Genomic DNA, 15,656 nt, shown 5'->3' with positions numbered 1-15,656 from the left:
GGTGTGTGTAGTGTGTATGGGCTTAAACTGGTGATAGGTGTGCATGAACTTAGACTGGTTATTTTGAACATGTGTGTGTGTACATGATATACGAATTAGTGATCTGTGTCTAACTTTTGCGGTGTATAGTACGTGCTTGAATTGGTAATAGGTATGCATGTGCCTAGGCTGGTTTGAATGTGTATGTGCCTGAGCAGGTAGTATGTGTGTGTATGCGCCTAATTGATTTGTGTGTTTATATATGTGCAATTGTACACCACGCCCTCCTGTCTAACAGGTGGATATTGAGATCCTGCGCATTGGCCTGACCCCTCAGAGCAACACAACAAACAGGACAGGGTCAGAGGAGGGGAAGACTGAAGTGCTCTGGGTAAGAATACAAGGGGGTCATGGGGAAAGGGACTTAACAGTGGGTGTCTACTACAGACCACCCAACCAGGGGGTGGAGCTAGACCAGGAATTCTCAGGTCAGCTCGCAGAGGCAGTTAAGTCAAGGGATGTGATCATCATGGGTGACCTAAACTACCTGAACATCTGCTGGGAGGAACAGTCAGCCATGTCTGACCCCTCACATAGGCTCCTAGCCAAGATACAGGACCTCCACCTACCCCAGGAGGTGCACACAGTCCCACCAGGGGAAATGCCTTGCTGGACCTGGTCCTGGCCACAGACGATGACCTGGTAAGGGGACTGCAGGTTCTTGACCACCTGGGCAATAGCGATCATCACCTACTGGAATTCACTATACAGCATAGGGTGTGAAAGGCCTACAGTAAGGCAGTAGCCCTTAACTTCAGAAGAGCCAATTTCAATGAGTTAAAGGAGATTAGTAGGAGAGGCACTGAGGTCCTAGGGGGTAGGGGAGTTGGGAGTCCAAGACGAGTTCCTTAAGGAGATGATCCTCCAAGCCCAAAGGGTGACAGTCCCAACGCAAACCAAAGGAGGCAAGAGTGCTCATAAGCCCCCATGGCTCAAAGGCATTCAGGAATGTCTGAAAGCTAAAAAGGAGGCATACATCCGGTGGAAGGGAGGGGCTATCACTAAGAAGCATTATACCTCTGTTGTTCGAGACTGTATAGGGGGGCTGTTAGGAAGGCTAAGGTGGAGTCAGAACTAGGACTAGCAACCAGGATCAAAGATAACAAGAAGTCCTTTTATAAATACATAGGGGGAAAAAAAGAAGGCACTGGGTAACGTGAGGCCCCTGCAGAACATGCTTGGCAATCTGGTGGTTGCACCAGATGAGAAAGTTGAGTTCTTTAACAAATTCTTTGCCTCCATTCTTCTGAGCAGGGACCGGGACATCTCCCCCACTGGGATTTCAGATGTACTCGGAAGAGGCACTGCCAGGCCTAGGGTCAAAGAGGACCTAGTAAGGGAACTTCTGATGGGGCTGGATATGTTTAAATGAGCATGTCCAGATGATCTCCACCCCATGGTGCTGAGGGAATTGGCGAGGGTTATAGTGGAACCCCTAGCATGGCTTTATGGGAACTCATGGTGCTCTGACCAGATGCCAGAGAACTGGAAAAAGGCCAATGTGGTCCCTTTTTTCAAAAAAGGGAGGAAGGAGGACCCAGGTAATTATAGGCCCATAGTCTTATCTCAGTCCTGGGGAAGCTGTTTGAGAAAATTATCTAGAAGCACATCTGAAAGGAACCAGCAGGGGAGATTATGCTCAGGGGCAACCAACATGGGTTCATTAGGAGCAGGTCCTGTCAAACCAACCTGGTTGCCTTTTACAATCAGGTCACAAAATCCCTGAATGCAGATGTCATGGTGGATGTTGTTTTTCTGGACTTTAGGAAAGCCTTTGACACTGTCTCTCACCCCATTCTCATTAAAAAGTTAGGCGACTGTGGCATTGATGCCTACACAGTCAGATTGGTTGCAAATTGGCTAGAGGTCCACACCCAGACAGTGGTGGTGGATGGGTCTTTTTCAACCTGGAGGGATGTGGACAGTAAAGTCCCCCAGGGCTCAATCCTCAAGCCCATATTGTTCAACATCTTTGTCAGCTACTTGGACGAGGGGGTAAAAAGCACCTTGTTCAAATTTGCGGATGACACCAAGATGTGGGGAGATGTGGGAACACCAGAAGGGAGGGACAGACTACAACTAGACCTGGACAGGTTACAGGATGAGAATAGGATGGGATTCAATACTGACAAGTGCATGGTAATGCACCTCGGGAGAAAGAACCAGCAGCATACCTATAGGCTGGGGAACTCCCTTCTCACTAGCACAGGAGTCAGAAAGGGATCTTGGAGTCATTATTGATTCCAAGATGAACATGGGCCACCAATGTGAGGATACAGTCAGTAAGACCAACCACACGTTGTCATGCATCCACAGATGCATCATGAGCAAGGCCAAGCAGGTGATCCTCCCCCTCTATGAGACATTGATCAGGCTGCAGTTGGAGTACTGCGTCCAGTTCTGGGTGCCACACTTCAGGAGGAATGTGGACAGGTTTGAGAAGGTCCAAAGGAGGGCCACTCACATGATCAGGGGGCAGCAGGGCAGGCCCTATGAGGAGAAGCTACAGGACCTGAACCTGTTCAGCCTCCACAAGAGAAGGCTGAGAGGGGATCTCATGGCTATCTATAAACTTACGGGGGGAACAGCGGGAAATGGGAGAGTCCCTGTTTCCCTGAGCACTACCAGGAGTAACTAGGAATAACGGCCACAAGTTGACTGAGAGTAGGTTCAGGTTAGACATCAGGAGGCACTACTTCAAAGTCAGGGCAGCTACGATCTGAAACCAACTTCCAAGGGAAGTGGTGCTCACTTTTACCCTGGGGGTCTTCAGAAAGAGGCTAGATAATCACTTAATGGGCGTCATTTGACCCTAGCATTCTTTCCTGCCCATGGCAGGGAGTCGGACTTGATGATCTGCTTAGGTCCCTTTCCAACCAACTATGAAACTATGAACTTGTAGGGAGAATTTGCCAAGCGTAAAATTTTTGGCAGTTTTCCATAAAGACCAAATATTAGGGCTGTGTGAAGCTTTGGTTGCTGATTTGATTCAGTGGATATTCGGCCCAATTCAGTCGCTGAATCTCCAAATCTGAATTGAATCAGGAGACCCTTTAATCTCTCTGAATCAAATCAGAACCCTCCAAATCAATTCAGAGAAATTTGGAAAGATTCGGACATAGACACAGCTTTAAATGTTTTTTCTACATACATCTAGGTACCAGGCAGCTCACGAATGCTGCGATGTTGGGGCACACGGAGTGCCCCACAGGAGTGTGGGGGGGCTCCTTAGCACGCCTGGCAACAGACCAAGAAGTGGACCAGAAGCACTTGCAGTCCACTTCCAGGTTCACTGCCAAGCATGTGAGGGGCAGGAGGGCACACTCCTGTGGGATGCTCTACCCACCCAACCACCAGAGCATTTGTGAGCCATGCCTGGTACCTCAAGATGCATAGAAAAATAAGATCTGCTGAGGGTTTACATTATTAGCATGAATGAGGAGCAAGACAGAGGCAGTGGTGGTAGAAAGGATACGTAGATGTTTGTGGGGTAGAAGCGCACAGTTGAGAAGGAAACTAGGAAGACAGTACCAAGAAAAAGGCAACAGAGCACATGCTAATTTGGGGTTTCTATGGCATTTCTTGAAATACCTCAAGGAAAGGAGGTATTGGGAATAGCAGAGTGAGTCTCTAGATGTGAAAATACAACATACTATGGGGCTGTCCAACTGGCAGCCTGTAGGCTTCATGCTAACCCTTTGGGGACCTGCTCCACTGCCGCCACCACCCCCTCCCACCCCTAGCTGCACCCACACACAGTTGCAGCATTTGACTGCCTAGAAGTTGAACAGTCTTGGTGTAGGTTATAGCAGACTGCAATAGCAGGTAAAACTGTGCACAGCCTTACACTAGAAGGCTCAGAAAGTAAGGAATAACTACACCAGTGTTCCAGGGGAGGCCACTTGCTAAATGCAAATCTGTTCCCCCTGCACCTAATAGTCAGACGCTATAATACTATCCGCTGAACCAGCAGTCTAAGTTCTCTGGGCTTCTAGGTGACATTTCCATTCCAGGCAGGTGTCCAACAATAGCCTTTTTTGGTTTGCCCAGGAAACCGTATATTTAGAGAACAAACACTGTCCATATACTGCTTCAGAAAAATCCCTTACTTTTAGTAGGGAGAGACTAGCACTGGCAGGTAGGGGTGTGCTAAGCTGGCCCTATTCAATTTGGATTTGCATTCAGCCTGAATCAGAGACAGTGATTCAAGTCCTTGATCCAGATCACTGTCCCTGATTCAATTTGGCTGAAACTTGGGCATAAACATACCTTTAAAAGTTTTTTCTACATTCCTTGAGGTAACATGCATGGCTCGTGATCACTGTGATGCTGGGGCGCATGGAGTGAATCTCCTGAATTTGGACATTCAGCCACTGAATACAGAAAAAAACTGACAGATGCAGCCACTGAATTGGACTGAATCTCCACCGAATCAAATCGGGGACCAAAGCTTCGCACAGCCCTACTGGCAGGCAAAATCCTCCATGGAACTATGCCTTACAGTAGGGATATACCTGGATCAAGATAGCTAAGATGTTTGAATCGAGGTCTGAATTCTGCAGGTCATGTCCCTATATATTATTTTGAGATCCTTGGGTGACAAGGGCCATCTATGGGTAAATTATTATTATATACTACAAAACTAATTCTTTGTTTTTTGTAGTATCACAGCAAAGGAGAGTTTTAAGTAGGGATTTGAAGGAGAACAATCTCAACAATAGCTGAATGACTTAGCTGCTGAGAAAACTATGCATCCTCCTGACTGATAAGCCAGCTGTTTCCTTGTGTTCCACCATCTGTTTATAGTATCAGATGTCTCCTGTCATTGTAAAACTCTTTCAGCCAGGACTTTCTTTTTGTTCCATGTCTATAGTTCATCACACATAGGTTTGGCAGAATTTGATTTTTATTTTTTAATAATTTTGATGACTAAAAATTGATGTTTGTTTTTAAGCATTTATTTTTATTTTGATCAACTTACATTTTTAGGATTGCTCAAAATTAGGTTTATGGGGGCAGACAATTTAGTAGTAACAGCAGAGTGTTAAGTTTTATAAAAATCACACATCAAGATATAGAAAGTAAATATCCATAAATCATACCTGCTTTAAATGATTATTTTTGTTCATCAAGAGAGAACTGGGCAGGGAGACATGGAATAGAAGAGGAGGGCAGCAGCACTTCCAGAACTCTGAGAACATTGGGGAAAAGCAGCAGCCACCCTGGGGCCCCCTGGCACTTAGCCAGTCCTGCCACCTTGCCGCTACCTGCCTGGAAACTCAAATACTTTTCTTCTCCTCCTCCCACCCCCATTTTAGGTAGGGGTTTAAGTACCCTGTTATCCCCCTCCAGGTGGCTTCTTGCACCTGAGAACAAGCAGCTAATTGCTTAATTGATTAAGCATTAGGCTTCCCAATGTTTTTGCCTTTAACCCCTCTGCCCCCTGTCCCTCCTCTCTTTTTCTAGTGTTCAACAACAGGGGTAAGGGTTCCCTGTTACAGTACCCCTTCTATAAATTTTAATTATTACCGACGGAAATATTTTTTCTGTTGGCCTGTGAATGTGTGGTCAATATTGCCAATGTTTATCAATACAAATCAAATCCTGCTGAACCTAATTATGCATGAGGGTATCTTGGCACATCACTGAGGATGTCCAGCAGAACAACTATGTGAATAAATAAATAGTAGCAACAACAACAACAACTAGGTGCAGAGTGGCAGGGTTATTGTCAAATTATGATAAAAAGCATTTTCCTGTATCTTCATTGAAAAACTTTACTAAAACAACGGGATAATTATGCAGTGCTTAATATTCATTTTTTAAGACTACCCAAATGTCCCCTTAATCACTTTATAATTCTATCTTTGGCCCTGTTGAGAACCCACAGTCTCTGCTATATATTGCAGTGATTCATTTTTCTGCAGTCCATGATCAATCTTAACCTGTTTTCCTTCCTTTTCTCCAAGTGAAAATTGGATACAGAAAACATTCATTTCTGTAAAATTAATCTGTTTAGGCGGTGAGAGAATTTCATCTCCTTTGTACTGATCAGAAGTGTAGAAGAGTATCTCCCCTGCCTCCATCTCCTACATTTTCAAAAGGTTATGGTTGTTTTCTGCCGACTCTCTCTATGGGGAATGTCATATTGGTCCCCTATGGCAGCACTGTAGTCAAAATCTGCATTTAAATGGAGAAATTTAGAAAAGTAAAACACACACAGGAAATTCGGACAATTGATTTTGCTTCTTTAAATGAAGCAGTTTATGACTCAATAGATTTTACTGAAAGTGTATATTGTCTCTAAAATAACAAAACTATTCTTATGACGATGCATATATAATGCCAAATGTAACTCCTTCTTCTCCCATTGTAACTGTAATTTTTATAGTTATTATCAAGGTGATATTCCAGTCAGTTGCCACCATTTTCACTTTTGGCCCAAGGATTCCATGTAATTAACCAAATGTAATAATTACCAATCTATTGTATGGCAGCAACTAGAAACACCTAATGAAAACAAAGTTAAATGCTTGAAAAGCATCTAGAACACAGGGTAAAGATGCATCTCTCATTTAGTTAGTCTACAAAGCACATAAGCTTTAGTGAGTCTGAGTTCACTTCATCAGGTGCTGTGAAAGGACGTGTACAGCGCAATCTGTCAGAGACAGCAGTTTGGTGGTTCTGAATGCAAAGCTTTTCAGAATAGGCTGTGTGATATGGAGAATTGCGTGGTTCAGTCACCTGGGGCATCTTTACATATGCCCCGGGGATGAGGGGGGGCACTTTAAGTAGAGTGGCTCTCAGGAGCCGCTCCAATTAAAGCACTTTCAGTGTCTCATGTATTCAGCGTCCCAGCTTCAAAATGGTGGTCATCCAGCGAGCTTTAAAGTGTCCCCACTGCCATTTTGAACCATGGGGACACTGAATACACAAGGTGCCAAGGCTGCTAATTAATCATATCTTCTCTGACATGTTGTAATTACAGCGCATTGAGCAGGCATCCTGCACATCTATAGGCACCCCTGGAGTGTCTTAGGTACACTATTCATATGGTTGCATCTGGTCAGAAAGAAGATATCTGAGTGTACCTGAGCAAATCAATTGGGGTCAGAACAAACACACATTTCAAGCTGTTTCAAAATGAGAGTGCAGACTCTTGTTCCAAAATGCACAGCAGCTGTTACATTCCAGCAGTCACACTTGTGCAAGCCAGGAATGCTACAAATACAAATACAGCAATACAGCTCCAACTTTAACACTGCTTCAGCCAGTGTTGAAGCTGAAGCAGTCTTGTTTTGAATTATTCCCAGCTAGTGCACATGTAATTAAACTGCCTGAACATAGCAATGGATGTGCACTCCTGATCAAAATTTCCCTTTTTATAAATGTATGTTTGTCCAGACCCTTAGAAGTCTATTTCCCCATTTTCAAAGGGGAAAGGTCCTGTGGGGCCAAACTGACTGAAAGCCTCAGCCCATTGATTTTTAATGAAGTGTAGATGCAAGTTATTTTTTAAAATGAGCCTCTTGGACCTCTTTGAAAAATGTGTCTCAGGGTCTTGTTGAGCTGTTTGTACCACACAAACAAATTCATAGTTCTTATATAAACAACCATTCCATGATTCTTCTGCACAACTGCATATATATACCATCAAGACACAGATGCCTAATATTGATAGTAATCCCCTGAACCAAAACCATTTTGAGATATTCTTGCAGATTACTATGGAACATGTTTCCCCTGAACAGCTAAAAGAATAATGTACTTATCAAATAGTTCATGGAATAATGCTTTACAAGCCTTGTTAAAAGCTATGGCTTAAGACTAGGACTTTCATATCCATTACATCGTGTGCCACAGTATTTTGCAATATTTTGGACTTTCTGGTTTTAGTTTAAGCCAGTACCAGCATATAGTGTGATGAATAGCAGTGTTTTAAAGAAAAAAAAAAAAACTGAATTCAGAATTTTTTTTTCAAATAGTTATTCGTCCCCACTCTCCCCACCATTTCTACATCCATCCATCTTTTGAGGAAACCTCATAGATTCTCAAAAAATCCTGTCAGGTGTTAATTCCTCCTCTTCCCAGAAATCTCAGAAGATGATGTTTTGCTGTATAGATGTCAGGAAACCCACCCAGTGTGAAAGGAAGGTACAGATAGATGCCCCTCTTCCACATTAGAAACCTATACAGAAAGGGGCACAATGACTTACCAGAAGTCACAAAGGAGGTCTCTTGTGCATCTCAATGCTGCACCTGGGGCTTCTGATTCCCCGGTGATTCCTCCACATCACAGAATGCCTCCCCTGGGGGAAAGGTACATTTGCACTGCTGTAGATACCAGAATTTAGTAAAACAGGGGTAAATCTAAAGGTACTTGTGTGACTCATACTTATCCTTTTCATCCACATCACATTTCAATGTATTCCTCCATCCAATGGATATTAGGAAGAACTACCAGATATATGGACGTCTAAGTTGATGCATCCCACTCATAGAGGCCAGTAGAAATGACTGTAGCAACAAAAGCCACCAACGTGAAGAACCCGTGTTCAGGTGTACCACTCCGTCCTTCATCCAGTATCTACTTCATCTTAGACTCTCCAACAGGAACTTACACATCGGTGAATGGGTGCAAGTAGATCTAAAGGAATCTAATTTACATCACCAAAAAAACTTGTCTCTGTTTGGCCCTTTGCATCTATCCATAGAAAAACATGTTAATAAAACAAACAAACAAACAATAAAAATCTTCTATCAGTGGAATTCGGAATTTTAAAACAAATGGTTTAGGTTCTCACTGTATACATTTACCAAACTCCAGTGACTTTAGCCACACTGTATCACTTTATGTCAACAGAAGATCTAGCCCTATATCATTGAAGCAAAAAAAAAAAAAAAAAATCTGTTTCATATTCTTACTACAGATTTGTCTCATTTGGATGGAGTTTTTATTTTTGTTTTCTTTGACTAGCCACTTTTCCATGCTGCAGTAACACAATATGCTGGTTAAAACTACCAAAATTCTTGTACCACTTAGAACTTGTAACAAAACATTTACACAAGGATGACACCACCAACAACAAAGCAAAATCTCCAACTATGCCAATCAGAGTCATTAAGTCCATTGTTCTCTGAAACAGCACAAACAAGTCTGACATATGCGTCGAGTATCCCATGTATCATATTGTAAACTGCACATTCAAAACAAAACAAAGAAAATTAGAGAAAGCTATGAACTATAAAGCTCTATGAACTTTTTCATACTGCAATGACATGCAACGAGTACATAATGCTGGTGCTCCCTTGACAGCTACAGAATGTAACAAGGGCCCAGGTGAAAAGTTCATACATTAATTGGAACATACTGGGGAAAGAAAGAGAGAGAAAGATGATTGCTTAGAATTAAGTATGATACTAGGATGTGAACACTCCGTCTTAAAGTTCAAGACCACCAGCTATACTTCTATGTTGGAGTCTAATGTACTAAACTTCTAATTAACTTAAATGAAACATATGGTGGTATAATACCCATTACTCAGTCTTGTGATTATTCTGAGATGCTGTTGTTCATCAAAAGTTAAAGACAAAAAGCTGTAAGGTTTGATTAATGACAGAAGAGTTCTTTAATGAACCCACAGGGGGAGGGGTTTTTTCTGTTTTTTCCCCTCACTTCAGTTCACTACCAAGCAACGTTCTTTAAAATGTTCTTGAAGCTATATTTTGATTAAACTATGTACATGCATTTACAAGGATTAAGAACACCATGGGACCTAGAACACAGGTATCTAGGACAGGTACTTCATGCCCACTCTTTCACAGGTTTTGTCTTCTTACCAAACACCCATCTTTCCTTTGTTCTTTACATCATCAGTCTGCGCATGTGAATTTTGAATAACCTCCATGTTTTCAGTATTCTATTTACATGCAGTGGTAGTATCCATTTTACTCTGTGCTTGAGGCTTTTGCCAAATTCAATACTGAATTTGTAGGTAGTTTTTTAAAGAGAGTCTTCCTCAAGCATCGTCTGTTGGCTGCAGTCAAGACTGAGGATTTTGACTCAGGGGAGCCAGTGCTGGTGCTGGGACTTAAACCCAGAAGTTCCCAGCTAGAAGATCTTGTCCCTCCTCTCAGGGTCAGTCCAATTGCCATATTTGGGGTCAGGAAGGAATTTTACCCCATGGTCAGATTGGTATGGGCTCTGGGGTCCATGGCCCTCTACCTGGGATCTCTTGAGCATGCATTAATACCTTTTATGGAAGCAGGATGCTACTTGCCATGGACCTCCTGTGGCAGGTTTCCCTGTGGGAGGATAGGGTGCTTGTTTCTTGTGGTGCGTTGTTTAAGGGTTGATGGTAGTTTTACTAAGAGGTTAGACAATGGATGACCCTACCTCAGGCAGGGGGTTGGACTAGATGACCTATGAATGTCCCTTCCAGCCCTACTTTGCTATGATTTTTGTTACCTGGAAATTGCATTTTTGACATATCACTTGGTCATTGAAAATATTTTACCCAACTGAAGAAGCTGAAGAGAAATCTTTAAGCAGGAGTAATTGACTGAACTTTTATTTGACTGTTTTGTTTGCTAAAATAAAATCCTCTATTTCAAAGTGTCTGAAAAAAACACCAAAATAAACTCATTATTTAAAATGAAATAATGGAAATTATGGGTCTTAAAAACACAAGGAGTATTTCTGAAATGATCTCTGGAAAGTATACAATTATTAAAATATTTCGTCTTAAGAGTCTCAGAAGAAAATGTTCTGAATAGTTCTTGACCAAAATAATTTACCAAATTGAATCTAATTTTTAGAATAGTTTTGGTTGCCTAAAAACTGCATTTTTCAGCAAACAAATTCATTCAAAAAAGTTTAACCTAGTCCTAATTATGACCCAGTCCTATTCCTTTGGAAAACAATAGAAATGTTGCTATTTCCTTCTGTGAGCTCTGTATCAGGCTCCCAGATTACAAATTCTTTATGGCAGGGGTGTCAAATATATGGCCCATGGACCAGGTCTAGCCCATGGAGCCATATTATCTGGTCCATGGGTGTCAGACCGACACTGGTAAGCAGAACTGATTGGTCTGGCTCACAGGCTAAAACCAGTACTGTAGAAGCTACATGTGGCCCTTGGGGGACCAGCACAGGGTGTGAAGTGCATGCTGTTCCCTGCCAGATCAGCCCCAGAGCACTGGCTCCAGGGCTGGTCTGGATCAAGCCAGGCTGGAGCCAGCATGCAGGGTCAGTCCAGTCAGGTGCCACATGCAGCATGCACCTGTGCTAATAACCCCTTGCCATGGTTAGTGTGTGGCCAGTCCAGCCCTGTGTGCTGCCTGAGGCATGCACCAGCCCTGCTTTGGAGCTTCTACTGCAGGCAACATGCAGGGCATGCATTGCACAATATGCCCAACCAGACTGGTCCTACATGCTGTCTCCAGCATGGCCCAATCCAGATCAGCCCAGAGCCAGTGCTCTAGGCCTGCTCTAGCAGGGCATAGTATGCAGCATGTGCCCTGTGCCAGCCCCCTGGGCTACATGCAATACCCACAATGCTGGTTCCACTCCATCCACAGTGCAAGCCCAAAGTCAAGTATACTGTACGTGGCGCAGACTCCTGGCACAGGGGGCATGCTACATGCAGCCCTCTACCATATGACCCTGTACACTGGTTCTAGTGAAGTTCACCCAGCCTACAGGCCAACCCAATAATGCTTATCCATCCCACAAATCCAGATGCATTTTTCTCCCCTACTTAATGGTAAGGAACACAGCTTAGTCTTGTTATATCAATATATACAACATCATTACAATGCATTGCTATGATTGTCCTCAAGTTTTTTTTTTGGCAGTAGCTTTCTTTGAAACCTAGGCATTTAAGTGAAAAACTAGCTTTAAGTATCATTGCTCTAGTAGGGGCCCATATTTTGTATCAGGGCCAGCAGAGTAATGTCCTCTTTTCACAGGGACAGTCCCATTTAAAACATTTGTCCCGGACGTACCATTGATTTTGTCAAACAAACATTTTTGCCCTGTTTGCTGCAGGATACCAAGAACATGTTCAAAATGGGACTGAAGGCAGGGTAGCAATAAACCTTATAGACTAACTGGAGCAGAGATGCATAAGCTAACTAGCTCTGTCTGTAAAATGAGCATGTCCTGGTAAAATAGGACTTTCATATGCCGACACCTCTCTGGTACTCCACACCCCTTCCCTCACTCTCCAGCCTGCTCAGCTCATATCAGAGCTTGAAGATATGAGCATGCTGTAGAGTGGGAAGAATGGGGGTCAGAGTGTGTCCTTTTTTGATATTCAGGAAATACAGTCAGGCTAAGTACAGCTATATGAAGTCAGGATATTTTTAAACTAGTTTTATTAGTACAAGCCCCAGAGTAGACACACTATCAAGGTACCTTACAGTACCATGGCTCCTTGGATGAAAAAAGCTACATCAGAATAAAACATATTCATACCAGAATTGGGCCAAAAAGAGGCAACACTCTCCTGAACCTGGTCTTGGCCAAGAAAGATAATCTGGTGTGTGGCTTGAACATTGAGGGTAACCTGGGTGACAGGAACCATGAAATTATCAGGTTCACTGTCTGCCGCAAGGTCAACAAATCAACCAGCAGGACTGAAGTCCTGGACTTCAAGAATGCTGACTTCATCAGGCTCAGAGCATTAGTAGGGGAGGTGATGAAGGACCAGGAAGGGAAGGCAAATAGGGTGCATGAAGAGTGGTCATTGCTGAAGGACACGATCCTTGAAACACAAAAGAACACTGTTCCTGCAAAGAGGAAAGATAGCAGGAGGCTGGCAAACCCTCCTGGCTTAATAGGGACATTGTGATACTCTTAAAAAAGAAGAAAAGAGGTATACACACAGGGGAAGCTAGGGACAGTCCTCAAGGAGGCCTATACTTTAGTGGGCAGCACTTGTAGGGAAATGATGAGGAAAACTAAGGCAGCGACTGAGTTTGGGTTAGCCACAGGAGTCAAGGACAACAAGAAGTCCTTCTTTCAGTATGTAGGCAGTAAAAGGAAAACAAATGGAGGTGTGGGACCCCTGCTTAACACCTCAGGACAGCTAGTTATTAACATTCAGGAAAAAAACTGAACTCCTGAATGTCTACTGTGCTTCGGTATTTCACCAGATCATGGGGAATGTCAAGCAAGGCAAGGCTCTTAGAGGGCATGCGGGACTATCAGCCTCCCCACTGGATGCTGAGTGGGTGCAATACCAACTAGAAAAGCTAGACATGTATATGTCAGCAGGACCAGATGGACTCCATCCAAAATAGCTGAAGGAGCTGGATGAGGTCATCATGGAACTCCTGGCAAAGCTCTTTCAGAATTTGTGGTGCACAGGGAAGATCCCTGAAGATTGGAAAAGGGCCAACATTGTGCCCATCTTTAAGGAGGGGAAGAGGGAGGATCTGGGCAACAGTAAACCAATCAGCCTAACCTCTATCCCAGGAAAAATCATGGAAAAGCTCATTAAAGAATCGATGTGTGGTACACTTGCAGAAGGTAAGATTTTGAATGACAGCCAGCATGGCTTTGTCATGGGTAGGTCTTGTCTTACCAATCTCATCTCTTTCTACGACCAGGTCTCTTGCCACCTGGACATGGGAGATGAGGTAGATGTTATATACCTAGACTTCCAAAAGGCTTTTGATCTAGCACATGGTTGGGCAAAATGTGGCCCGTGGGCTGCAAGCACCCAGCCTGGTCATTCTATTCAGGCTGCGGGGCCCCTAAAACTTCAGAAAATTAATATTCATCTGCCCCTGTCTGCCTGTTATGTGGCCCTCGATGGCTTGCCAAAACTCCATAAGTGGCCCTCCACTCAAAATAATTTCCCACCCCGATCTAGTATCTCACAATATCCTGGTGGGAAAATTGGAAGATTGTGGGCTCAGCTGCTCAATGGTTCAGGGGGTGGGAAACTGGCTACAGGGTAGGACCCAGAGACTTCTCATGAATGGATCCGTGTCATTTTGGCACAAAGTGGCCAGTGGTGTCCCTCAGGGGTCTGTGCTTGGACCCATGCTTTTCAACATCTTTATCAATTATTTGGATGGGGAAGTGAAAAGCTCACTGGCCAAGTTTGCAGATGACACCAAGTTATGGGGCAGTGTGGCCATGCCAGAAGATAGGTTGCTGATACAGGCAGACCTGGACAGGCTAGAGAGTTGGACAGACCAGAACCAGATGAAGTTTATTACTTCCAAATGTAAGGTCCTCCATCTGGAGACAAATAACCTTCAACATACAGACAGACTTGGAGGTGACAGCCTGACCTGCACCATGGCTGAAAGGGACCTAGGGGTAATGATTGACCATCACATGAACATGAGCCATCAGTGCAATGCAGTGGCCAGCAGGGCAAACAACATGCTGGCATGCATGTACCAATGCATCTCATGTAAAACTAAGGAAGAGATACTCCTGCTGTACTCAGTGCTGGTGAGACTGCACTTGGAGTACTGTATCCAGTTCTGGGTGCCACACTTCAATAAGGATGTGAAGAAACTTGAGAGGGTCCAGAGAAGAGCTACCCATATGATCAGGGACTTGCAAGGCAAGCCATATGAAGAAAGGCTGAGGGACCTGGGCCTCTTTAGCCTAAAGAAGAGAAGGTTGAGAGGGGACTTGGTAGCAGCTTAGTGCTATATCAGAGGAGTGCATCAGGAGCTTGGTGAGCTACTGTTCACTAAGGCACCCTGGGGTAGACCAGGTCCAATGGATACAAAGTGCTGGAAGGCTGCTTCAGGCTTAATACCAGGAAAAACTCCTTCACAGTCAGGGTGACCAGACTGGAATAAACTCCCTCCAGAGGTGGTGCAGTCACCTACCCTGGAGGTTTTCAAGAGGAGACTGGACAGTCACCTCACTAGGGTCACTTCACCCCAGTTGTCTTCCTGCCTAGAGCAAGGTCCCTTCCAGCCCCTAACAATCTATAAATTATTTTATGTTATGTCCTGAACTTATATTGACCTTCTGAAGCAAGATTTAGCGTGATTCTTTTGTTAGCATTTTTGTCTTTAGGGAAATAAAACAGAATAATGAGCCCATTCTCAGCTTTCAGTATACTGGCATTCATGAATGCCCTGTGCCTCCAGAGGCTTGGGGGGCACAGTGAGCTCCTGCAGGCAGTGGCAGTGCTATTGAGAGCGGGAGGGTGGTGGTGGCAAGTAGGGAGCTCCCACAGGCAACCACAACACTGTCGGCAGTGGGGCGAGGGAGGGGGTGGCGAGCACCAACCAGCAGTTGGCAACCACCCACAGATGCTGCCAGCAGCAGCAGCAATGGCCAGTGGTAATCGTGGACTACCCACAGATGCTTCCTATGGTGTTAGCAGCAAAGGGGGGTGGCTTGCAGGCACCACTGCGAGTGTCACAGGCAGTGTCAGCGGCACCTTTTTTCAGAGGGTGCGCTGCCACGCTCAGGGGATGCACATGCACCCCCTATGTATTACAGTGCTCGCATTACAAAGGAACTTAGTATCTACTGTTCCCAACATAGAAAGGACATTAGAATTCCAGCCATTAGCTGTAAGGCAAGAGGTGCTAAGATGTCTAACAAAGGAGCCCCAGGGCTACATGGGTAT

The sequence above is a fragment of the Gavialis gangeticus genome, unplaced genomic scaffold (assembly GCF_001723915.1).
Source record: "Gavialis gangeticus isolate Ggan-Ray unplaced genomic scaffold, GavGan_comp1, whole genome shotgun sequence".
NCBI lineage: Eukaryota > Metazoa > Chordata > Crocodylia > Gavialidae > Gavialis > Gavialis gangeticus.
Note: the sequence above shows the minus strand (reverse complement) of the source record.